The 26,960-nt window shown below is 38.4% G+C and overlaps 1 protein-coding gene across 6 annotated transcripts in view; it reads left to right on the top strand.

Annotated features, from left to right (window-relative positions):
- Positions 1 to 26,960, top strand: part of CNNM2 (cyclin and CBS domain divalent metal cation transport mediator 2) — a 128,276-nt gene that overhangs the window by 71,646 nt on the left and 29,670 nt on the right. The gene's annotated exons all lie outside the window — the stretch shown is intronic.

The raw sequence follows: 26,960 nt of genomic DNA, 5'->3' as shown, positions 1-26,960 counted from the left end.
TTTTTTTTTTTTGTTTTTTTGTTTTTTTGTTTTTTTTAAAGCTGGTGGGGAAATAAAAGCAGGCAAATCAAACACTTTTTTCCCCTTTAGGTTTTCTTTAAACCTGGTATGAAGTTGCCTTGGCGGAATGGGTATTCATGGGGCTCAACTATATAATGTTTCATTCCTTAAACTGAGTGGTAGGTACCTGGATGTTTTAGTTCTCTGCTGTTCGTTGTATTTGAAATATTTTGTAAACAAATATTTTATTTTTCTTGTCTAATGACTCTTGATTTTGGAGGGATAGGAAAAGGTGGATCATTAGCTTTAATAGACAAATGGCATAAAGATGTATGACTGAGATTGTTTAGTCAATATTACTCTCAAAAGACCTATTAAGTGCCTCCTATGTTCTAGAGAATGTCTAGGCATGATGGAAACAGTGTCACTAAGATAATGTCCCTACCTTCATGCATTCTGGAAGTGAGGAGCAGAATGAGTACATAAATATGAAATATAATATCAGCTACTGATAAATGTCACATATAGCACAGAAAGAAGGCATTATTGACTGGGGTAGGAAGGGGCTATTTTAGGTAGGATGGTCAGGGAAGGCTCATGAGTATGTGACATTTGAGCAGAGACCTGATCGAAGTGGGGGTGTAAGTAATATGAAAATCTAGGAACAGAGAGAGTGAAAGACCCTTAGACAGGAGTATGTTTGGCATATTAGAAGAACAGCAAGAAGTGTATAGAGAAGAGTAAGCCAGGCCAGGAATGATGAGAGATGAGGTCACAAAGATTGGCAGGGATCAGGAAGGACTTGCAGATTGTGGTAAGGGGTTTGTTTTTACTCTAGGTATGTTGGGGAGTTTTCGCAAGGTTTTGATCAGGGGAGTGACAGAATTTGAGTGTTCTTTTTAAAAAATCACTTTAGCTATTTGCAAAGAATTTATTGTGGAGAGCAAGATTAAGACAGAAAGACCAGTTAGTAAGCTGTCGTTGCAATTCAGGTGAGAGATAATGGTGGCTTGGACCAAGAGAGTAGAGGTGGGGTTGACGAGAAAAGTTCAAATTTTGGATTTTTTTCAGAGGATTAGAAGTAAGAAAGAGAAAAGTTAAAGATGAGGCCTAGGTTTTGGGCTTGAGCAGCTGGATGAGTGTTGATTCATCCTTCCCTCCACTAAAGGACGAACAGATTTAGAGAAAGAAATAAAGTTTGATACACTTAATAGGTAGTCTGGTGGGGGATGTTAAGTAAGCAATTATATATATAAATCTGGAATTCAGGGTCATGATCTGGATGGAAATATAAATAGGTCATCAGCATATAGATGATTCTTAAGACTTTGAGACTAAATGAGATCTTGATTCAAATGAGTACATGTAAATAGAGAAGAGAAGAAATCTAACAACGAAGATCAAGAGCACTGACTTTTAGAGGCCAGGAGAATGAATGGAACCAGCAAAAGATATGAGATGGAAGGGTCATTAACGAATGGAGAAAAAACAGAAAGTGTTGTGGAAGCAAAGTAGAGAGATCGTTTAAGATGAGGGCTAGGAATTGATCATTGGCTTTAGCCAATGAGAGGTCTTTGGAGAGCTTTACAAGAGTAGTTTCATTGGACAAGACTAATTGGGAGCATGTTGGAGAAGGTGGAAGATGAGAAAATGGAGACAGTGGCTAGAGACAGTTCTTCCAAGGGTTTTGCTGTATGGAGAAGCAGCAAAAGAGAGTGATAGCAGGAAGGAGAGAGGGGATCTGGAGCCGTCTTTTGGTTGTAAAGATGAGAAATAGTTTGGGCTCTTAATGTGGTGATAAGATTCATCCATTAGAGGAGAGCCAGTGATGGGGTGGGGAGGCAGTCTTACCACATAGAACTCTGGGCCTGCTCTGAATTCTGTGGAGGTGGAGCTTGTAGTCATGGAAGGGCATTTTTACCAGGAGCATTTATCAAACGATACGCAAAAGAGCCAAACTTTGGAACAACTGCAATTTCTAACCTAGAGGAGTTAAACGCATTGTGTATAAGCCATAATTGTTAGATATCCATAGATGGAACTGTTATTTAGCCACTAAAAAAATCATAAGGTTCTTTATTATTATGGAAAGATTTTTCAAGATTTAAGTGCAAAAAGGGGAGTGTGTGTGTGTGTGTGTGTGTGTGTGTGTGAAAAAATATGTATTACACACACTTTGGCAGAGAAAAATGTCCAAAAGGAAGGATTATAGGTGACTTTTAATTTCTTCGTCAAGACTTTGTTTTTTATTCCAAATTACTTCAGTTTTTTCTTTACAATAAGCGTATGTTTTTTACATCTTTTCGAAAAAGTCATTCGGAATATGTCAGTGAGCTCATCAATATTAACCATAAAATATTTCTATATCTTGATTTCGTTAGCCATTTTATTTCAGATTTTTGTTTACTTCTTGCTGTCCTCTTTTTCTATCGCCTGTTAGAGATAGACCAAATACTCCCCTAGTTTGAGAGTTGTACATTCTATTTTTATGCTTTTGGTAGTTGTCCCTAACCCTTAATTGATAATATTCATACTTACATTTGTTTTTTCTATCGATTTTTTAAACCTTTAAATGTATATATCCCCACATCGCACTTCAAAAAAGATGACTATTTTAGATGCTCTCACCTTCCTCCCTACCTGTCCCCGCAAAAAGAATGCTTTGATTTTTTTTAAAAGAATTTTAGTTCTGGAATTGCTGTGGATTTACTTTTTTTTTTTGCTTTGTTTTGTACCTTGTTTAGATGAGAGTAAACTTAATAAGTTATTTGTTCTTGCCATTTTTATAGTGTATTCCAGAATATGTATTTCCTCTCTCTAGAATAATTCTAGGAAGGCCTTTGTGAGATAAGATTTCTGAGGCCTTGATGTCTGAAATGTATTTATTTTACTCTTGTGTTTAAGTGATAATTTAAGTTGGTATACATTTTAAGTTTGAAGTTTTTCCTTCATGCTTTTGAAAATACCACTCCATTGGTTTCTTAGGACCAAAATTGCTTTTGAGAATTCTAGAGTCAGTCTGATTCTTGTTTTTCCTTTATAAATGATTTACTTTTTCTATAAACTTTTTTCATTTTGTTATTCTTTCGTTTCATTATACTGTGACTACTTGTCAATCCTCCCCCTTTCCTATTCCTTTTTATGAGTCCTTTCAATCTGAGGTCTTACATATGGGAAACCTCAGTTATTATTTCTTCAAATCTTTTCTCCCCTTTTTCTTTCCCCCTCACTTTCCTCTGGGCCTCCTATTACATAGTTATATTGACTTCCACTTCAGTTCTCTATCTCTTATGGTTTCTTCATATTTTCCATCTTTTTATCCCTTCCTAATGTCCTCGAGGAGAGTTCTCAACCTGATTTTTCTACTCAGTGCAGCTATTGGGTTATTTCAGCTCTTACAATTCTCATACTGCTAACTTTAGTTGGTTCTAATTTTAAAACTTCTTGTTCTTGCTTCATGTTTCCAGTTACGGTGTCTTATCTCTTTGAAGATATTTACTACTTTATTCTTTTCATACCGATCCATTAACTTGAATTTGACTGATATAGATGGTTTGATTTTGGTATAAACCTTCTCTGTCTTTTTTAAATGATGAATAATTCTATAGCAAGAAACAAATGTTATAGATTTTATTTTTATTTTTTTCTATAGCAATTGTGCCCTTAAGGTAAGTTTATCTTTCTCTATGAGTTCATTTTCTGTGGCGTATTAGCCATCTCATCTGCTGATGGCTTCCTGGACTCCTAAGCAAAACATAGGTACTAGCTTGTGCCCCTGAGAGTTTTCTCTGGCAATTGTCATCTTCTTACTTTGAATGTGAAGGTGGGTAGGTAGAGGAAGGTACATTTAGTGCTTTGCAGTGGCTTGTACCTACATTTAACTGCTCCCCAGCTCAGCCCACTTGAATATACCACTCTAATACCGCTGTTAATGCCCACTGTGCGAGAGAGTGCTATGATCAGTGGGGGCAAAGAAAGCATGAGCAATATGGAGAAAGAAAAAGACACACCTAAAGAAACCTTTCCCCTACGCAGCCTCCTCCATGGCACCTGCTCTGGGCCCGCACGGGCCTCTGCTCCCAGCTGAACCCCGACTGCCTTCTGTTCCCTGAGGTTTTTCTCACAGTTTTTATGTTAGCGTGACAGTTTCATTAACCCATCTCTGGAATCTCCAAGATTGAGCTGGGAGCCCACTCTGGTTTGCCATCTTGTCAGAACCATGTATAACATTTTTTTAAATCAGTAACAGAGGGATAAAAAAATAAGGATGAAAGTATATAAACCTTCCCTGTCTTTTTAAAATGATGACTAATTCCATAGCAAGAAACAGATGTTATAGATATGATATATTTCACTTTTAGTGTTTTCATTTGAATACTTATTTTCAAGCATTGGATTTTTAAAAACCAATCAACAGATATTTAATGAGTATTTTCCATGTGTTTTAAGCTTTGGGAATACAGTAGGACAAGGCAGATGAACATTCCTGCCTTTGTGGGCTTTCTTTCTAGTGGGATGGAAAATAAATACACAAGATAAAACTATAAAATATGTACTATTTCTTAGTGAGTCGTATTTAACCTGGATTGTGGTTTAGCCAGTCAAATAAGATGAGGTGAGAGGGGCCAGGGAATTGAGGATCTAATTTAAATGTTTGACAGTGGAATGAATTAGAGCTAGACTGGGAGGGAAAAGGGGATGTAAGTAAGAGTAGAAACAATGGATTGAAAGTGAGCCAGAGGATTGTTGGAATTGGGGTACTAATAGGAGTGATCTAAAAAGACAGGAGGTGGTGGTTGGAGAAATGTTTAGAATTGAGATAATGGGAGGGGTTGCAGTAATTGCGAATGACAAGGTCAAGGTAGTGGCCATGGAAGAAGGTAACTAAGTTAGTATGGAAAATAAGAACGTTAGAATAGAGACTTCTCATTTGTGTCCCTGATGGGGTAATAGGGAACAGATTTACCCTCCTTCCTTAAACAAGTAGAAAGCTGTACAAAGTACAGTAAGTCCTCATTTAACATCATTGATAGGTTCTGTGATTTTAAGCAATGTGACATATAATGAAACCAGTTTTACCACAGGCTAATTGATGGAAACAAGAGTTAAGTTCCTTGTGGCATCTCATCAGCATTATAACAAAACAACATTCAACCAAACAGTGTTATGCGAGGACTTGCTGTATATTGAAACAAGTTTTCAGATGATGGACAATGGGCAATGTAGGAAAATGATCCTTGAGAGAAGTTGAGCCCTATGATTTCCCCAGCTTACTACTCACTGGAGGCTGTAGTACAAGGATGGGCAATGTAAACAGCCTAGAATTCAGAGAATATTGGAGAAAAGAGAGCGCCAGAGATCTGCAGCTGAATGAGTTCTATTGAATGCACATGTATAAGATAACCACTAGAGGCTGTCGGAAAATAAGGGATGGTTTTGGCGTCCTGGGCTTCTTATGGTGACTGCCAAAGAGGGCATGATGAAATTAGTCCTGATGGTCCCAAGGCAAACAGTGATGGAGAGGTTGTGGTTATTGAAGGAGAGAAAGGGGAGTGGTCTAGCCAGAAACACAAAGAGTTCTGGGGCTCCCACTTGACCTCAAAGATGGAGGAAGCCTGCAAGGAGATTGCCTTACTCCAGATCTTGCAATTACCTCTTGACTCCTACCAGTGGAGGCATGGAGTCCTGTGTAGAGTTGGATTTATCACTGCTAATCATCTAAGAATCATGTTAAATCTTATTCTTTTTCTGTGGACTTTTTCCTCCTGAAGAATATACCCCTATGGTTTCAAATGGTTTCATATAATAACAATTTGTTTCCAACAAATTTATGAAAAAATATTGGTTCCTTTAAATAAGAATTGCTTCTACTATGTGCGTGTGTGTGTATATAAGTAGTTATTATATATATGTTAGTGTGTGTATATATTAGTAGTAGTTTCAGCCTAAAGATAGTTCCCTAAGATGAGATAAATTTCTAGTAAAGGAGACTGTCAAGGCCAAGTTAGAACTCTTTAAGGTTGGAGAGAGTATTCTACTTATATCTATGTTCCTAGGCCCAAATACATAGAATGTACTCAGTAAAGATTTGTTGAATGAATGTATTTTTTGAAAGAAATGTGACATTCTGAGTGACTGAAGATTTCATATGTATTCTGTCATGGGTGCTGAGGCAGCCAAGATTCTGACTTCTCTATATATGAATATACTTGTGAAACTTCAGCTTCTACTGTTAATTGGGTATGCTGATCTGGATTTGATTTGCAGATGTTGATTTTAAATTCTTATATTAGGAATGATAGGGAATAATTAATTCATAACTGCATACATGTCAGGTTAGTGGCTTACAGTGAGAGAACAGAGCTCTTTCAAGAGACTCATATCCTAAGATTTATACATTTAATTTCATTTATGTTTTGAATAAGTAATAGATTCACATTCACATTTTTCAAAATTTAAAACGCTCAGCCATGTAAAGTTATCTCCTTCTACATTTGTCTGCAGGTTACCTGGCCATTCAGTTTTCCTCTCGGGGCAACCACCATATGACTTAAAAAGATGAGATGACCTTTATTTAGATTATGGATCAGGTTAGGAAATAATAATAGTAGAATGTGCTTAGTAAGTTAGTCATAATTGTATAGTAAGCATTGTGCTGAATATTTTACATATAATTTATTTAATCTTCATAACAATCCTTTGAGGAAGATTCTATGATACTTTGTCTTTTGTGCTCAGACCTGTTCTTCCTGCATCCCCCCTTGTCGGCTGATGACTTGACTTCTTTGTTTTTTGCAAACCATCTCCTTCTATCTTTTTAAGGTGAAGTGTCCCTCTGTTATGATCTGGATGCAGTGGTATGTTGCAACTGGCTCTTACCCTGTTTTAAAGACCAATTGTACCCGTCTCTTCCCAACTCCATGTTCAATGACATCGTGTTACTTAGAGTTCAATGACATCGTGTTACTTAGAGTCAGTCATAGTAGGGATATTTACACCATGGAAATTGGCAAATGCTACAAACCAGGGCTGTTTTTTTTCCAGAAAGCCGATTGTTAAGCATTTACCAGTGCCCCACTGTCTAGATTCTCTCCCCTCTTACTTTCAGTTGGTTCATTAAACAACAAAGTTAAATGAAGTATGGAATTTAAAAAAAAAATTACATATACATACATTAAATATATTATTTTGAAAAAACATTTGCAGTCATTTGACATAACTGTTTAAAAGTTTTGATTATGAGAATGTTTAAAAGTGCAGAAGAATTAAAAGACTAGTACAATGAATGTTCATTTACCTTTCTCCTAGATTTGATAATTCTTAATGTTTTTTTCCTGAGCCATTTCAAAGTAAGTTGCAGACATCATGGCACTTCACCATGAAATGCTCAGCATACTTCTACGTAATACTAATTCCATTATCATGAAGAAATGTATAATTCCCCCAGATCATTTACTACCCCAGTCCATATTCAGGTTTTCCTAATTGTCAGTTTCCCAAAATGTCATTTATAGTTGTTTTTTTTTTTCTGACAAGGATTAAGTCAAGGTTTGTGCATTGCATTTGACTATGTCTCTCTTAAGATAGAATAACCCTCCCTTAGTTTTTTCATGGCAATGAATGTTTTCTGTTTTTTTTCCTCTAAGTTTCAAATATATACAAAAGTAGAGAAAATAGGCAATGAACCACGGTATATCCATCACTGATTCAATTATCAACATTTTGCCATTTTCTAGAGTATTTTAAAACAAATTTATTTATTTATTTTTTTAGGCGAGGCAACCCTTGGTTGACCTCGCAGATTGCAAGGACCTTGTTAATTTACAATCCCTTATTTTTTATTTTTTACACCTACAGCACCTAAAACAAATTTAAGACATTGTGTTATTTCACCACTTTGTAACTCTTTTTTAAAAAGACATTTTCTTATGGAACCAAATTGGTGTTACATTAACACTAAACAAAATTTATAATGACATTGACTTTTTAAAGAAACCAGGCTATTTCTTTGGTAGTATCCTACTTTTGGGTTTCTATGATTATTTTCTCATGATATCATTTAAATAACTTTTCTCTTGTATTTCCTATATGCTGGAAGTTATATCCAAACTCTTGATTAAACACTTTTGGAAGAATCCTTCATGGAGAATGACATTACTTTAGAGTGCATTACATCAGGTGGCACATAAAGTCTGGTTGTCTGCTATTAATGATGTTAATTTGATCACAGCTGAGGTGGTGACTGCCAGTTGTCTTTATTGTAAAGATGTTTTCTCCTTTATACATGCAATCCGTGGAGCTGTTCTTTGGCATTGCATGAATATCCTTTTCTCCATCAACCTTTTGCCTAATGGTTTTGGCAGCCATTACTGTTCTTTCCCTGAATCAATTTATTTCAATAGGCATTGGAAAATAGTATTGGAAAATAGTATTAGAAAATAGTATTGGGATTCTTCTTATGCAGGACCAAGTCATTTTCTTTGAGTGTAGGTTCATTGGTTGGTGTTTTCTGTAATAGCATGTGAACCATACCCATGATACATACGGCTTCTCTAAATTTTCTAAAGCTTCTCTAAATTTGAGTTTTCTTTTTAAGTGGAATAAACAACACGAAGCATTTCAAAGCAATACTAGTGCATACTTCTTCTAAATTTTTCCTCACTTTTCATAATTCGCTTGCCTACTGCTAATTCTGTGTCAGTTTTTTTTTTTTTAAGGCAACTTGCTTTTACTGATTGTTTTCAGAGGATTCATCAGTTTTCATAGAAACAACTCTTTTTTTCTCATCAGTTTTTGTAGTATTTAAGTTATGTAATGGCAGCATCAAGTAGAGATGTCATAAATAGGTTTAGGAACAAAAATAACCAATTCTTAGTAAACATTCTACTTGATCCATGGGAGTACGCAAAATACTAGATAGTAGCCTACTAACCTAAAGCATTTAGTGTGCTGAGGGCCTCACTCATTGTGTTCTATGGGGCAAATGAAGTGTGTCAGTGAATCAGCACATTGTTACATGGAGGTCACTTAGGAGAGAGTGTACCAAACAAGATTCCTAGTTCCTTGACCATAGAGACTAGTCTTATTTGTGTTTTTGTTGTAATCCCTAGTGTTTAAGTACAGTGCTTATTAGCATATAGTGAGTGCTCAGTAAAAATATTTGTTGAATGAATTCATGACCAGCACCAGAGGTGACCATACTAACCTCAAGTGAGTTCTGATCTTAAACATAGTAATCTTCACAATATCTTTGCAAATGTCAGGGTTGGTATAATCATTGCATATAATTTATTCTTTCATTGGTTTTTCCTCTTCTCATTCCCCAGTCTTTGAGTCTTTCTCTGCTCTGTGCCAACTTCCTTCAGTTTATTGCATATTGCAAACTACCTGTGTTTATTATCATTCCAGTTTCCTGACAAAGATGCAAAAATGTTTAATAGTTTTGCTGCAGTGGCGCTTTGCACAGAGATGAGATTCCTAGGAAAATACAAAGTAGTTCCTTAGTTCTCTATTCTAGAGCTTTATCAATCCCAGGAACTGAAGTCTTCTGTTTCTTCACAGAGGAAATATGACAAAGGCAGTGGCTGTACAAGCTTCCTTCATGGGCCGCCCTCGCCACTGCCACATCCAGTAAGCGGGAGCAACTACTTCCGGAGGTGAGAGGGGAGGGAGGACAATCTCCATAACCCATTTGATCCACCTAGCTTCAAAATTTTGGTTTTGAGAAAGAGTAATTTACAGAGGTGCTATACTGAAGAACTTGAAAACAAAATAAGCCTACATGGAATAGAATGCTTAGGTGATAAAGTTATGCTCCTTGATAGAAGCCTATACTTTAAAAGAAGCTACTTATAGCTGAATAATCCCAATGATCCCAAGATATTAAAAGGTATCATACATATACATATGAGATGATTTTTAACTTCCAGAACCAGGAGAAAGTTCATCAGTAATAAAATCGTTATCCTTTATTGGTTACTTACTGTGTGCCAGGCACTGTGTTAAATTCTGTATTTTTTCATTCAATTTTCATAGTGAACTTAGGATTTATTTCTGTTTCACAGATGATTAAAGTAAGAAGCCAGGAGAGGGTAAATGACTTGTCCTTGGTCACACAGCTACTATGTAGCAAAACCAAAAGAACCAAACCCAGACCTAATTTTAGTGTAAGACCTTAAGCATTGACAGTAGTATTCTCAAGGGCTCCATCACATATATTTGAACTCTAAAAGCTGACTTTTGTTGAAAGATTAGTGACCAGGGATGACCTAGATCTTCTGAGTGTTAAATCAGGAACCAGGACGATGTTTTCTTATCAGGCAGTTGTGGTACCTTCTCCCAGAAACTTAAGACATGCTATCGTTTTGAGGGATCTGCCCCCCAGTAAAAAGGATGGTCTATTTCTGAAGATCTTTACATAATAAGCAAATGGATGTTGAGTTCTTTTGAACATTCATTCATTTAGTAACCTAAATTTGTATGTTTTTTACTTAACAAGCCATCATATTTGAATATTGAGCCTCAGTTTTCAGACTGAATTCATGTTGTATACTTAAGACAATGAAAATTCTTTGAAGATATTCTCAAGCTCAACAGGAAGGAGCACAGGGTTTGATTTCTACTTATTTTACAAACTGGCTTCATCTGGGGACAGACTCTATTGTAACTTTCTAGAATTTGGTGCCAATAGGAGTTAAAATAATAAAATCAGTACAATTAAATTAGGAAATGAGTCTTTTATGTACAAGGCCTTAGCTTAAGTAACAATTGGTCACTCTTCTGGGGAACAGTTGCTAAAATTACAGTCAACCGGCAGTCACTGATTGGCCTTGTTTATTGCATCGTGTCTGAGGAAGAAAAACCATCTCTTATGACAAGAGCTTGCAAAGATAATATCATTTTTTCCCAATCTTCATCCCCTTCCATATTTTCTTATTATTAATTTGAGGTATCAGCATTTATTGAGAGTATTATATACCGGGCACTGTGCCAACTTCTGAGGCTTTAGATAGGAAAGAGAGCTCTTGTCTTCAAGAATCTCACAGTGTAGTAGAGGAGAGAAAACATTATAATACAGGATAACAAATGCTTCGATGGAGCTAGTGAAGGCTTTGTGGAAACACAGAGACAGGACAACCAAACCCAGCCGGCATGGGTGAGGTTAGGACGCCTTCCAGGGTGAGAGGATATCTGAATCGCATCGCTGAGGAAGAATAAGAGTAAAGGAGCCAAGGGCAGGAAGGTGTTCTTGGTAAAGGGAGCCATGAAATAGCACATCTAGGTTGGGGAATGGCAAAAAGTGTGCTATGGCACAGAAGGAGCAAAGGTGTGAAAGATGAAGCTAGAGGAATCAGGGCTCGTGTCACGACGGGCATCGTAGGCCATACTGAAGCATCTGAACTATCCTAAATGTAATGGGAGGCCATTAAGAATTTTAAGCAGGGAAATAACACGTTCAGATTTGCTTTTCAGAAAGATTACTATGACATCAGTTAGATGGCTCTAAGAGATTACGTTCAAGTTAGAAAAATAGGAGGTGTTTTAGTTCAGAAGAGAAATGAGGACTTGTAACTAAGGTGAGCTGGTCCTGGGGATGGAGAATATGGGAGAGATTCAATAGATATTAAGGAAGTAGTCTTAAATTTAGAACTTAACACAGTGTTTGGTAACTAATTTGTCATAGCAGGGTGCACCTAGAAAAGGAGGAATCTAAGATGACTCCCATAAGTTCACATTTGATGTATAGTGGTGCCATTAGTCAGCGAGAGGAATGGAAGGGGAGGATGAGGTTTGGTAAAGAAGATGGTAGATTTAGTTTGGGATATGTGGCGCTTGAGATGCTTGTAGGACAAGTGAAGAGGACCAACTGGGCAACTGGGATATTTTTGTATCTGAAGTTTAGGAAAGATTGGACTGGAGATGGTACTAGTCTATAGATTTGAGAGGTTTCAGTCTATGTGTTAATGTCTACTTTTATTACAGTTACCTAATTAGTACACAGTGAAAAGATTTACCATAAAGCTAATTAAGTTTAAGCTTAAATGCTTCGTATGCCTTCGGCTTTGGGAAGGGCCTTGGCAAATGTGTATACATGGTTATGTTTTTGTAAAATTTGTGAAATCCAGATATTTTAACTACAGTTGGTCCAGATTGCTCTCTTGCTACCTTGGCTTACCCTCTCTCACTCTTCTTGTGTCTGGTGATATTGGAGTGGCCCCAGGCATTTTGGGGACTCCATTTGTGGGAAAGTTGAGCTGGGGAAATATTTAGTTTGGGTTTTCAGACACTTTAATGTATAGTTATTGCTAGCCGCCCCAGTGTGGAAATGACATTGAGAAATACTCCTGCCCAGTGTACTAACTCACTTGGCATTGTGACATACAAAGGTACAGAACCAGCATTGTGTTGAGATACAGGCGTGTCCTGACATATATGGCACTGGAGTCATGGAAATAGAAGAGAATGAATTTTTGAAGCCAGACTGGTTGGTAGAAAAACTTTGCAATCATCTGATTCTATCTTAGCCTGAATGGCAGCCTGATACAAAGGCTTGGTGCAGGGAAGTTTATTTGGAATGGGACTCCAGGGACCAGGCGTTCAGGACGAGGGAAGTGAAATGGGAAGGAAGGAAAGAAAATTCTGGGTTGTGAAAGTGCCTTAGATACAACTACAGGCAGCAGGTGTTCTACCTGCCTCGGGCCTTTTGAGGAGCCTTATGAAATGCTCTCAGAACTATCTGCTTGTGGAAAAGTGGGAAGCATCCCTCCACGGGCACGAAGTCCTCTTTGTTTCTGGATTGCATATGCATAACTACAGAGTAGGTTTCAGGAGAAGTCTCAAGATAGAAGTGAAAAGCACATTGAACTGTTCCGTGAGCTGGAAGCCTGCTTGCAGCGATTGCACAGACAGGAACCCAGTCCACGCCTGTGTGGAACTGGTCTCTGGCAGTGGAAGGAGCAAGCACTGGGGCCTAGAGGATTTTGAGGTTGTACTTAGAGGCATCTAATGTTGGCAGAAATTTTATTCTCCTTCATTCCTAGACAAATTAAACATTTTCCCTTGTTAGGATTATTTACAGTAATACAGTAAACAGTTATAAATCTATATCCTTTTCTTTTTTTATGAGAATCATACAAAGTAGACTATATCAGAATTACTCTGTAGGACACAAACTTGTAACTATTTTAAATTTCAGTCAACGTGCTATGGTTAGCTGTTTTTTTTCCAGAATTTTTCTATATACATACAATTTATACAAGTGTGATTGTACTATGTTTAATACTCCGGTTTTTTCCTTAATGTATTTTGGGTAACTTTTCATAAAAATGTATATAGATCTTTGATTTCTTTTTAAAAAGCTGCATATCCATTGTGTAGATATATTAGCATTTACCAGGCTTCTATTGATGGGAATTTAGCTGGTGCTTTTTTTTTTCTCATAGAAATAGAAAAACTTCTTTCTTTTATTTCCTACACATTTTATAATTTGCTACACGTTTCTAAGAGATACTGGGTGTGGGGAAAAAGGGTAGACGGTGAGTGGTTGTGATGGAATTTGTAATACAAAATGGTTTGTTTTTAAAGTTATCCGATTGCATCTTTGCTCCTCTTTAATGACTGTGAAGTGCTTAAGGTTTCTGGGGATAGGAAACAAAAGTAAAATGCTAGGACTTTTATCTAAGGACAGTGAGGAAAACCTCAAAATATTTACATCCCCTTAATTTTTTTCAAGTTTGGTTGCAGAAAATTTATAGATGGGGCAAATACATTGGTTAAGAATTTGCACTATATGACTTTTAATTTTCCCTTCAGCTGCAGGACTCAGTGACTTTGGATAATTTTGATAGTCCTTTTCCCTCATCTCATGTGATTATTAACTGTATAATAACATATTAGCAGTTCCACCTCCTCATTCCAACTTGAGGTCATCAGGACAGACTTTGTGAAAAGAGGAGCGTTGCCTGAGGAAAGGGGATAAGTCCTTCTTGTAAGAAAACCAGCCCTCAGTTGCCCCCTAGGCAGGTTTAAAAAGAACTGATGACCTCACCCCTCTCCTTAAAATGCGTGCCTCAAAAGCACATGTGCGTGTAGTTTGATCACATTGTCTAGACTTAAGTAATTTCTGTTCACTGTGAATATCACAATAGGAGCATGTTTTTATGTCTGACTTTGTATAATTAACAGTTTTGTCTACTTGCACTGTAGAAATCATCCAAGAAAATGGTTTAGTTGAAATCAAGAGCTTTGGACAGAAAACAAAGTTCTGAATGATAATTGGTCCCAAAACTAAGACACGAGGAAGGAACAGAAGAGCAAATCATAAAATTAAAACACTGATATTTGGCCTTAGCAGCAGAAGTGTGTTTCTCTATGAAAAAATCTATTATTGGATATGCTGGACTGTTGCTAATCTGTTGGACTATTACCTCACTAGGATAGTCAGTCCTCCATCCTTATGAAGTCTGCAAGTCTAAAGGAACGACAGAAATAGACTCATTGGTTCCAAAATAAACCCCAGATTTCTATAGAAGAACTACCTGTCTCTTGGGAAAGATGGTTCCCATCATCTCAGCCTGAAAGCCATCTTTTGTCTTAGCCATGTTTTCCATTGCTGATCATTTACTTAGGAAAACATTCCAGTGAGTGTACAGTGAGTGTTACAGACCACCAAAAAAGATGAAGTGGAGATGCCCAGCATGCCTCACTATTTATAAGAAAATATTTCCCCAAAAGATGGGAAAATCCAAGTCTTTAAATACTCTGGGAGAGAGGAATAATGGAAAAAACTCTTCAGTTTCTGTTCTGTTGGTTCATGAGATTTTCTCACAAATTGTTTGGATGGGCCATTAAGCAATAATGACTGGAACCTTCTATGAATTGCCTCACTTGGGTTTCTGGCTAAGGTATCTGACAGCAAGACTGAAGAATGAGCAAAGACAGAACAAGCTGGTGGTGGTGTGGGAATGTGAGGCCATCCACTGTTTGTGGCCTGGACTTCTAACGTCATATCTGGGTGGGGGGACCAAAGGGCTATCTTTAATAGGATAGGCCACTTGGATGGATTGAAGTAAATGATTTGGCCTCTTTTAAATTCAACCACAGTTTAGTCTAGGTTAATTTTTTTGTTATTGTTCCAAATAATTACTTTACTTGGCTATTTCTATGAGGAAGTTCATTGAGTGGATCTCTCTGGCACAGCATAGATGTATTAGTTTGTCTTCATAGATAGTCATTCATTGTCTTGGGTTTGAGAAGTGAAAATGTAGTCTAATCCTAATTTTCTTTTGGTATCTGCTTTCTAAATCCCTTTGAGTTGTGGGTCCTGAGTCTGTCAGTCATGGTTCAAAAGCAGAACCAGTAGAAGACAGACAAATAGACGTATACAAACGCAACATTCATTAAGGGATTTATTATAAGGAAAAGGCTTACGTACGTAATTGTAGTGAAGTCCAAAGTCAGTAGGGCAGGCCATCAGGAAGGGAAGGTCATACACAGGTTAGAACCACACAGGCAGTCTGCAGTTGTCAGGCGGAACTCCTCTTTCTCTGAAAGCCTTCACCCTGCTTTTAAGGCCTTGCAGCTGATTCAGTCTGTCCCACCCAGTCTGTCACCCTTACTTAAAGTTAACTCATTAGGGGCTTTAATTGCACCTGCAAAATCCCTTCACAGCAGCACCTAGACTAGTTTAATTATAGGGAACTCTTACCTATCCAAGTTGACACATCAAAAATCCATCACAGTGTGAGAAGCCAAAGGATCTGCCTGGAAAAGGGTAAAACTGCCACAAAAGTACCTCTGTAGACATTTATTAAATCAAGGCTGGTGTCTCCGCTGCTCTCCCAAAGCAGTCCTGTCTGAGGGTTCACAGTTATGTAATAACCTGCTGTGTGTCCCAACCAGGGAAGCCTGGTTAGCTCATCTTGTCAGGCTTGGGCCCTATTCTTGAGTTTTCAAACTTGCATGTAGAACGGGTTTTTGTTGACCGAAGAATGTTTTCCTATTGCCATTTTGTGAGCTTTTTAATATTTATATTTGTTTAAACTTAAAAGTTAAAGCTAGGAGCCACTGCCAGTAGAAAACTAAGCACTTATTTCACCAGAGAAGCTATTAAAATGATCTATTTTGGGGGCGGGAGGGGAAGTGTGTGTGGCTGTGAAAGAGTAACATGAGAGGTCCTTGGGGTAATCGAAGTGTGGTACGGTGATGGTATACATGTCAATATCCTGGTTGTGATATTGTGCTATAGGTGTGTAAGATGTTACTATTGGGAAACTGGGTACAAGTACATGGGATCTTGGGTAAAAACATACTAGATCTTTTCTGTTATTTCTTATAATTGCATGCGAATGTACAATTATCTCAAAATAAGAATTCTAATTTAAAAATTATCCATTTTGTAAAGCAGAGAATCTTTTTATAAGGCGAACAGTTATTTTCTAATTTATCTTTTTTAAAAATTGTGATTTCTTAAGGAGGTAGACATCTGTATTTGTATATTAGTGCAGTGCTGGGAATAAGTACATATTCAAAGTATATTTGATGACTGGAAGAAAGTATGCCTGATGGGAAAATTATAGGTGATAGTCGAGTATAGTTTTTAATATAAAAATGTTTTGTAAAAATCACGGTTAAATTCTTAGATGAAATGTTGGGCATATTGTAAATGATAGTCTTTACTCTGCGATGATGGCAACTGAGAGAAGATATGGTTAAAATACTGCCAGACAAGATATAAAATAAAAGTCCAGAGGGAACACCTAAAAATGTGCAAAAGGTAGTTTTAGAACAAATAAAATATCATTTTAGCTCAGAAAATTACATAGGTAATAAAAATATGTTCATAGGATCTGGGTAGATTTGTGGATTCACTCATCCAGTAAATATTTGCCTGCCTGCAATGTGTCAAGCAGGTATCTGTACCATTAATATTTTAGGAACTTCCTAACATATAAATGTTGATCTTCGAAGGCAGCCATACCTTCCCCAAATCTCCACTGATGAATCTGAGAACCCCATGGACTGGATTTTGTCAGTGTATAATATTTCTGATCATATTTCATGAGATATTTTTATGGAGAAGTAAAATTCATCCTGTCAACAAGAATTAAATAATAATATTTAAAAGATATCTACAAACATAATTCTCTTTTAAACATTAATAATCTTAAAAGATGTGACTTGACATTTTTTTCTCTTTTTTAGGTATTTCTATTTTAGAGACACAGAATAAGAAACTTCAGTTAAGAATGAGAAGGTGGGACCAAACTCAGTTTAAATGTTAAGAACAGATATTCATAGCAGATAGAAGCAAGCCTGGGACAGTAGAGAAGTTGCCACCAGGCACAGCTTAGGGCGGGGCGCTGGGAAACCTGGCCCGTCTGCTCAGACACCTGGGGGCTTCTTGCACTGTGCCCAGGACTCTGCAGTTGCCTTCGGGAAAAGCATCGGTTTTGCTTCTCCTTAAAAAAAAAAAAAAAAAAAAAAAAAAAAAAAGTCATTTAGAAGCTGAGCATCTCAGTGAGTGGCTACCTCCTTACTTTAGGAATGTGAGTGGCCAACGAACCACAGGCTTTTTCCTGAAAGCTATTGTAATCTAAGAAATTTAGGGTTCTATCCCCAAAATGATCCTGTTAAGAAATATTATCTGTATCAAATAAATCCCTACCCTCACCAAAAAATAATTAGTTAGAAACCACAATACCATATTCACCCCAATAAACTTCCTGGCAGATGTGCCCTAACTGGGGGTGAGGTAAGTTGGTGGCTGAGATGACCCCCACATGCCTGGAGCGGAGGAGCTGTCTTGCTAGGGGGATTTTGGGCAGCCACTTACTGTTGGCCATTGCAATTTTTGGAAGTAGTAAACCTTTTAATAAAAGAGGGCTTTTGTCTCCCAGAATAGCAACTGTTATCATCACTTAAAACCAGTGAGTGCTATATACAGCAAGTACTTCTATATATATACTCATGTATTGTTTATATAGGACTATTTTAAGATCTGTGTCACATTTTTCTGGTGTATTTTATGGTGGGAAAATTCAATTGGAAAAAATGTACTTAGCTTTGGTGGGGATGGTAAGGTAAAATAAGTACTTAAAAAAACCCATGAAGTTTGTTGTTTTCATTTTGGCTTTAAACAGTACAGAAATAGTAAGGTGATAGCTCCCTAAATTACATTGTATTGGTTCTTTTTAAGCAAATGTAACAGTTGTACTCAGGTTATAATACTAGATCTATTGCTATATTAGTCAGTAGAAGATCTACAAGGCCTATATAAGAACTCACCCATATATTCATTACAGAAATCTGTGGGGACTTTATGTGTTTGTGTAATGGGGCTTATAATTCAGGGTTTATTTTTATTTTTATTTTGCAGCTGTTGAATTGAGAAGGAAGTAGGTAGGGAAAGGACCTATCTTCTATTAAGAGTAATGTGGGTATAGAGACCTCGGCACTCCCAGAGCCCAGGTGTAGCTGTCGAGGGCAGTCCCAGTGGGTTGGGTTAGGGCAGTGAGTGGAGGGGCTGGCACACTGTGATTCTTGATGCTTTTCCTGAGGAGAGGCTCCTTCCTACATGTCCTGTGGGGATGAGCAAAACCATGGAGGTTACAATCAGAGAAAATCAAGTCATTTGATTGGCTGGACAATAAAACCATGGAGACCGAAGGATGGAAGGATGGTGTGGTTGGGCCACAGATTCTGATGGCCTTTGATTCCTACTTAAAGTTTTCTCCTTATTCATTTGTTGCTGGGAAATGAGCACTTTGAGCAATTGAGTATGGTGTGGTTTAGTAAGTCTTACCTTTGTGTATGTAGGGCAGTAGGGAAGACACTGGAGTGTTAGGTATTGTACTAGACTTGGTGGGAGTTGGAGAATGAGGAGTAATACAAAGATGAATAAGACAGAGGCTCCTGTCATCAGGGAGTTTATGATCTAATCGAGGAGAGCATTAACCTTGTGGTAAATTGAGGTACAAGTGTTCAGGTAACAAGTTGTGGGGTGAGAAGCATAAGAACCAAATGATTGCTTTTCATTTCAGAGAGTTGAAAGCTATAGTCAAGTCTCATCTCTGTCTAGGTTTCTCTTCTAGTTAAATGTCTGTGTCCTCTTTATTTGTTCCGTATGTGACATAGTTCATACATTTCAAAGGATCTTGGTAGTTCTTTCCTCATTTTGCCTCATAAAATACAGATCAGAAAACAATATTTCAGATCCAGCTAAATATAATAGGAGAATTGCTTCCCTTGTTCTGAGGTTGTATTGCCACTTAATAATTATGAAATACGTTGGCGGACCATTGTGTGATCTTTCTATCCTTTTGCGCAGAGGTCCCCAACTCCTGGGCTGCGGAATGGTACCATTCCGTAGCCTGTTGGGAACTGGGCCATATAGCAGGAGGAGCGAGCAAAGCTTCATCTGTGTTTGCAGCCGCACCCCAGTGCTAGCATCACCACCATAGCTCCACCTCAGATCAGCAGGCATTAGATTGTCACAAGAACACCGGTCCCTGGTGCCGAAAAGGCTGGGGCCCTCTGCTTTAGGGGCCTGCTCTCAACAAAGAGAATGGGTTGGGGAGAGGAGATCCTACCAGAGAGGCCACAGGTGGGTCTCTATTGTCTTTAGAACCCCAAAGTGGCTTAACCTCCGTAGCTACCTCTCTTACCACTCTCTGGTTCCCTATTTCCAGTTCCTGGCTCCCTCCCCAGCCTCCTGATCATTCACCCCTGTAGGCCATTGTTTGTAGTTCTTCCTGGGTAGTGCTTCCACAGATATACTTGACTCTGTGTGTGTGTGTGTGTATGTATGTACATACGTACGTACGTATATTTTCATTCATTCTTTATTTTAAAAGAGAAGACAGAAGGATGGAGAGAAATGTGGGAGAGAAGAAACAAAGATGATTTCAGAATTTTAAGCCTGGGTGATTGGAAATCGAATGGTATCATTTCCAGAAGTAGGTACTCAAAGAGGGAGGTGTTTTGGAGAGGACAAGCCAAACCCTGTCCTAATGAGACAGACCTCTTCTCTCTGGTTAAGTCTACCAGGCAGAAGCAGGCCAGTTTGTTAGAAGCAGGAAAGGCTATAGTGGACATCACACTGGACAGGAACTTGAGCATGGCACTTAAATGATAATCCTTAGATTCTTCATCTCCAACCTTATCTTGAGCATTTTATCTTTCATGATCTTTTGGCTGCGTTTGATAATTTGGACTTCTCTCTGCTTCTCGAAATAGTTTGTTTTTTTTTTTGTTGTTGTTTCGTTTTGTTTTGTTTGATTTTTGGTTTTGGCTTGGATTCCAAAACATCTTTATTCTCTTCTTTATTTTCTCCTTACCCCACTGGCCATTCCTTCTCAGTTTCCTTTTTGGTTATATCTCTACTTCCTGACCTGTGAAACATTGGCATGCCCGGGGCTAGGTGCCCGGATCCCTTCTCTGTCCACACCCACTCCCTAAGTGATCTCATGGGCTTTCTGGCAGTTTTCCTCTGTAGCCCACATTTTACTCACTCTCTTGAATTCTGGGTTTAGGTACGTAACTGCCTATTTGACATTTCCACTAGGATGTCTGTTCAGCATCTCACACTTAACCTGTCTAAAACTGAACCGATGGCTTCCTACCAAACGGGTGCCTTCCACAGTCCTCCTCAGTCAGTGACAACTCTGTCCTTCCCATTGCTCAGGCCAAAAACCTTAAAGTCGGCCTTGACTCTTCTCATTCTCTTCTGCCCCACATTCAGTCAAACCATCAGCAAAACCTGTTGGCTCTATCTAAATATGTATCCAGAATCTCAGTGCTTCTCATCACCTCCACTATTACCACCTTGTCCAAGCTACCATCACCTCTCACTTGGGTTACTGGAAAAACAGCTGGATTTCTTTCTCTCTTCCTTTGCTTCGGCCCTTGCCCACTGTCGTCCTCTTCCCAACCAGCTGCCAAGCCTTTTCCTACCACAACGGCCAGAGTGATCCTTTTAAAACATAATGCAGATCAGGTCAACTCTTTTGCTCCGAAAAGTTCTTATAAAAGAACCTTCCCATGACTTCCCACCTCAGTAAAAGCTAGGCTTTATAATGGTTGCATGATCTGCACGGTCCTTGTCCACTCCCCCATGCACCCATCTTTACTCTTTTCCCTCTTGCTCACTCTGCCTCCTTGCCACGCTGGCCTCCTTGCTTTTCTTTACTGTTCCCTCCACCTGGAATATCTTACCCAGCCCCTTATTGGCTTCGTTTGGCTCCTTCATGCCCTTCAGCTTTGCCTAAATGTCACCTAATTAAGACTCCTGATCATCCTATGTTAAATGTAATTCTGCCTCTTTTTTGTTCTCCAGAGCACATTTTATACAGTCTGACAGACTATTTTATGTCTGTTTCTCTTAGCATATGTCTCTTACACTAGAGTGTTCTTTGACAGCCAGTGCTTTGTTTTGTTCCCTGAGATATGACCCTGTTATATAGTAGGCGTTCAGTAAATATTTGAGTGAATAATGAATTTGTTTGTCTAGAATTCATTGATACTTGCTATCAACCAAAAAAAAGTCCAGCCTGTAGAAAAGTTTTATAAGTTTATTTGAGCCAAAATTTGAGGACATGCCTGGAAGTAAAATCTCAATGACTTGAGAAAATGCTCCAGAGAATGGCAGTTTTACAGCTTTTTTTATGCATTAGAATCGAAGGAGAAAAATAAGAAGGGTTACTTGAAATCTGCTGGTAGTAGATTAAGGAGGTAGGAAAAAGCAAAGTGGGGAGATCTCTAGAATTAGATAAAAAGCAAAATGGAGAAACATTGCTTTTACATTTCTTTTACATCCTACATTGCAGGATCGGTAATTAACATTTACAGCACATAGAGATGGTATGCAGGGAACAGAACAATGAGGGGTTCTATGGTCTCCAGCTCTGCTGGTCTCGTGCTCTGGTGCCTGCAGCTGTGCTTCCGATGGGTCTAGAAAAGATTATTCTGACATTTTTAAAGTATGTTATCCTAGATGCATAAGAATAATGAAAAGGTTTCACTTAAGGTAAAGACTGACCTTTGCTAAGGAAGCTATAGGCCTGCGACGTGACTATCCTTCATGGCCTATCCAGTTAGGAATTTATAAACAGACCATCCTGTGTGGTTACTTTTGGTCCCCGAGCTTGTCAGGCCTGCCAAATCACCCTCCCACCCCCTGTCAGTGCCCCACCCCACCCCACCCCATAGCTTGTCAGGTTTAGTGTATGGCTCCTTTTTCATTCACATTACATAGCATTGTATTTTATAGATTATAAATTATGTTCACATACATTATTTCACCAGATAAGTTTGTTTACTTTTTGTTAACCAGACTAAATCTGATTCTATTTAAAGTGTTTGACTTCCTTGACTACTAATATGCAAACCGGTTTCCTTTGGAGATCTTAAGTACGGCCATTAAAACATATCCTCTATCCCATTTTGTTTTAGTTATGTGAGACCTAAATTCTGACTTACTAAATTCTGAGCATTTTCTTTTATCACTAGTTCCATAAAACTACCTCTTAGGAACTCAATATATTCTTACTTATTGAATTATTATCATTTTTGTTAGATAAACTGGGAATGCTTTAAAACAGTCCCTTTTGGCACCAGAGACTGATGCTCCTATGAGAATCTAATGCCTGATGATCTGAGGTGGAGCTGAGGGGGTGATGCTAGCGCTGGGGAGCAGATGCAAATACAGATAAAGCTTTGCTTGCTTGATAGCCCGCCGCTCGCCTCTTGCTGTGCGACCTGGTTACCACCAGGCCACAGACCAGTACTGGTCAGCGCTGGGGGTTGGGGACCCCTGCTTTAAAAGCAAAGGCCTATCAAGTGTTTCATTTGCACTACCCTTGGTTAATGAGGGGCCACAGCACTGCACAATTTCAAGGGGCCATTAAGCCACGTACTCTATGCTGATGGTGCCCCATGGAGTTGTGCATCGCAGCAGTAATGGTGAATATAAAATGTTCTGCTTGAGTTTCTCATCATTGAATCTTCTGTCCGTTTTTTTTCTGCTGTTTAAATGTCATTTTAGGACACCACATACTCTCTTTGCCTTGTGCTCACGTTATCAGTAGTCTTTCTGACTACTGTATGTCATTTTTTATTACTACAGTTATGTCAAGTTGTTTCTAATTCCATTCTACTCATCTTCTCTCTTGGCTTTCTTCCTTAGCTATTTCAATTAGTTCGTCTGCTGTTCCATTTCACTTCATTGACCTCAAACTTGTGTGATAGCAAATAAGTCTATATTTTTAACGGGCAGTTACAGGTACCCTTTGCCAGCCTGATCACTATGCAGTTGATTAATCCATCAGCAGACAAACAGTATCTGTCATTCAGAATTTGAGCCTAGCATGTGGTAAAGTTAATAGATGCAAATTTGGCAACATGCTACTGTTCTAGACTGGTTTACCAATCCAGGGAGAGGATGCAAATAAACTTTGATTTGGAGAACGGTGGAAGCAGGCAGAGGCAGAAATTTGATCCCAACCTCACTGCGTATAGATTATTTTAATTATTTAGTTCATCTCACAATGAAGACATAGTTTTCTAATTTCCTCTGTGCAAGTGCCCTGTCTCAAGCACATAGCAGTTATAGAAAATGAGTAATCTAGGTTATTTCATATGAACTTGCTTATGATTCTGAATTTGAATGGAGATGTAGTCATAGAGCCCTGTACTCTGAACGCAGGCCTGCTTTGATTCTCTTAGCGATCCCTTTTTCCTCCATCCCTAGGACAGTTCAAAGTGACTGGGCTACTACAGGACCTCTTACAGCTAGCCAAAAAAGGCTCTCTCCAAGCCCCAGCTATGATAGCAACTTGTCTGCTTTATTATTTCTATATACAGTTTATCAAGTTTGCTTAATCTATGTATATTTAGAAGTTTTAATGTTATTTAGTGCCTGCGATTGCATATTGTACTGATTGCTATATTTTCATTCTTCTCTTTGGAAGTTAAGAATCCATCCGTTCATAATCTTTTTACCTTTTGGTTTAGTCTTTCATTAGTTTCCCCCAAATTGCTTTTCTGCTTTCAATCCCAACTTAATCCCTCCAGTGCTCAAGTTAAGAAGGATGCTATTTGAGCTCAGTTTTTAAATTTCTTTATTGACAACTTGTTTATATTTTCCTTTTGATTGCTCTATTGACGAGGCTGAGGACTGAACCCCCCGCAGTGAATGGATGGTTAAGTAGGAGACAAGCACGTTGTGTTACTAGTCTCCAAAAGCGTGATTAGAGAAGAGGGGTGTCTTTGTGTGTGTGTGTGCGTGTGTGTGTGTGCGCGCACGTGTGTGCTCGCACTGCTTACCAGCAAGAAGGTTCAGAAAACAGGACTTCTCACCAGGGATTCAAAAGCCGAAAGAATGCGGCTCTGGAGAAGATGCAAAAGTTTCAGTGTTGGAGGTGAGGGTGTGAAAGGGAGCCCCAAAGAAAATTAAATTTTCAGTCTAGGAAGCCTAACTCACATGAACAATTTCTCCTAGAATAAGGTGCTTTCCAGTCAGATCTGTTGGTGCTATCGAGCTGGTATTTCAAGTATGTCCATCTGCATTTAAACGAATTGCTCCAAGACAATCTGATTATGCGGTAGTTACTTTGGTGAGAATAGCGCCTCAGTGGAATGGAAACTTCATTTTGAGTCTAATATTAGACCTTGCTTTGGAAAATTCCTTTTAAATGATCACAAGCTGGGAATAGCAAAAGAATTTAACTTTCGACAGACAGCATTGACCAAGAATTTTTAACTGCTTATGTTTGGGTCCTTGGGAAAGCAGATGTGAGAAACTGACTAGACTGAATTGACTAGACTAGCATTGACTTGACCCGATGCGGTGTTTATATCTATTGCTGATAAGTTTCCCTCCTAGTCTCATTTGCTGAAAATATTTTCATTCTTTGAGCGTGAGCACGCTAAGGATGAAAATTGTTAGGATGCCTAATTGTCTAACAATCTAACCTTCTAGCCTTCCAGACATTGTTGTCTGTACCAGGGACTGAGCCAAAGCAGGGAATGGCCAACAAACCTACAGAACCAAAGGCAAGTTCTGAGTAAGTGCTGGGAACTCGATCAGACCTGGCCTTCGGGGAGTATTTTAGATTGGCAGGTTGCATCTGAGTGAACTGGCTCAACTCAGTTTTAAGTAAACTTTATTTAAAGGACTCTACCCTCCCCCCCAGCCTACCCCCAAAGAACCCATCCTGTGATTTAAAAAACCAGTATACAAGTTAACTGATCATGAAATTTCTAGACTACATCTATTTGGCTTAATTTAAGGATATATTTCAGATGCCTCACATGCCTTGAACTGGGAACACCAATATGCATGTGAGAGATGCATTTAATATCTTAAAAGACCTTTCTGAAGATGAAGTGTGTCTTTTAATCAGGGTACATTTAATGTAGTATTGGTTTTTCTGACTAAGCATGTATTAAGTTGATGGTGCCTTCGAGTCGAGGGAGAATATTAAAAAATTAATGAGTTACCATTTATTGATCACTTGGTAGATAGATCCCAAGCAGTGTCTTTGCTCTAGGTACCAACATAATCTCTGATATTCACTACACTCCTGTGGGCAGCAATTATTATGAGCCTGGTTTTGGAGATGAGGAGACTTAGGCTCAGAAAAGATCTACAGTTTACTCATGATCACACAGCCAGTAATGGCTAATTAACTGGCAATACTGGAGTTCAAACCCAGGACCGTTTGACTCTAGAGCACGTATTCTTCCCTGTGGGTTTCATTTTTTGGCGTTTACTGTGTTTGAAGTTAAACTTGAGAAATTTAAAACATTTACTTATTAATTCATTTTGAAAGGACAATAATAAATCCATTACATGTTAACATAAATAATGTTTTTATTAAAAATCACTATTTTCCAAAACAAAAAAAATAAGAAGTGTCCTTGAAGAAAATTTGGCCTCACACACATATTTACTTGGAAAAGGGAGGGCTATTTTAATAGCCTTTTTGGATAATCATAGGTATTCTTTTTTGATACTACACCAAAACTCTGCAAGTGGTAGTTTCTTAAACGTTAGTTGAAATGTGGAATCTAAAGCTATACCAGTGGATTTTTGGTGCAGTTATATTAAAATCCTTTGGTCTGAAATCTTCCTTACAGAAGAATTCTGAATAATATATATAGATACTTACCCACTCCAAGAAGTGGAGTTTAATTCCTACCCTTCACCCTCCCTGAGGGGTGGCTAGACTTAGTGACTTGCCCATTTTCCCCTTTCCCGAACTCTGTTCTTTGGAAGTAACTTTGCAGTGGAGAAACCTGGGAACACTACCTTAACCAAGTGGTGAAGGTGAACGTTGCCCCCCATGACACGTGGCAGCAAATTGCTGCTGCTGTTTTCCTTAATGTAGTGGCTCGTTTTGTTCATTTTTAAGAAAATGTGTGTGAAATATCGAAGTCTAAGTAACTGTGGTTTGTCTGGTAATCATCCTTTCAGGTAAAATTGATGTTCAGTGAAAAAAGTGGCTAGAAACAATTGCACAGATACTGTTCCTCAAGACACTGTCATACTTTAGAATGCAACAGAAGTGTTTTATGTCCTTTCCCATTTGTCACATATAGTATTAAAAGATGGGTACTTGGGGTCAAGATTTGTGAAATTAATAACTTTTACTGCTTCAACCAGGGTTTTCTTAAGAGAAACGGACTCCCTCCGCTTTCACTGTGAGTCTGTAGTGTTTTGCCTCCACCACCTTGATTTGTGCTCAGGTCTCTTTGCACTATTGGTTCAAATACCAACACAGGGAAAAGGCCAGGAACATTTTGGCATTCTAGTGAAAACAGTTTGACTTTGCAGACCTCCTGTGGGGTCTTGGGCGTCCCTAGGGGTCCACTGACTGCATTTTGAGAATTATTCTCCTAAAGTAAAACAGTAGTTGCTAAAAAGTCACAGAGGGAAGAGCTTACATTACTAAAGACCAAAT

Source organism: Pteropus medius, unplaced genomic scaffold (assembly GCF_902729225.1).
Source record: "Pteropus medius unplaced genomic scaffold, Ma_sr-lr_union100, whole genome shotgun sequence".
NCBI lineage: Eukaryota > Metazoa > Chordata > Mammalia > Chiroptera > Pteropodidae > Pteropus > Pteropus medius.
This window is presented reverse-complemented; position numbering and strand designations above follow the sequence as displayed.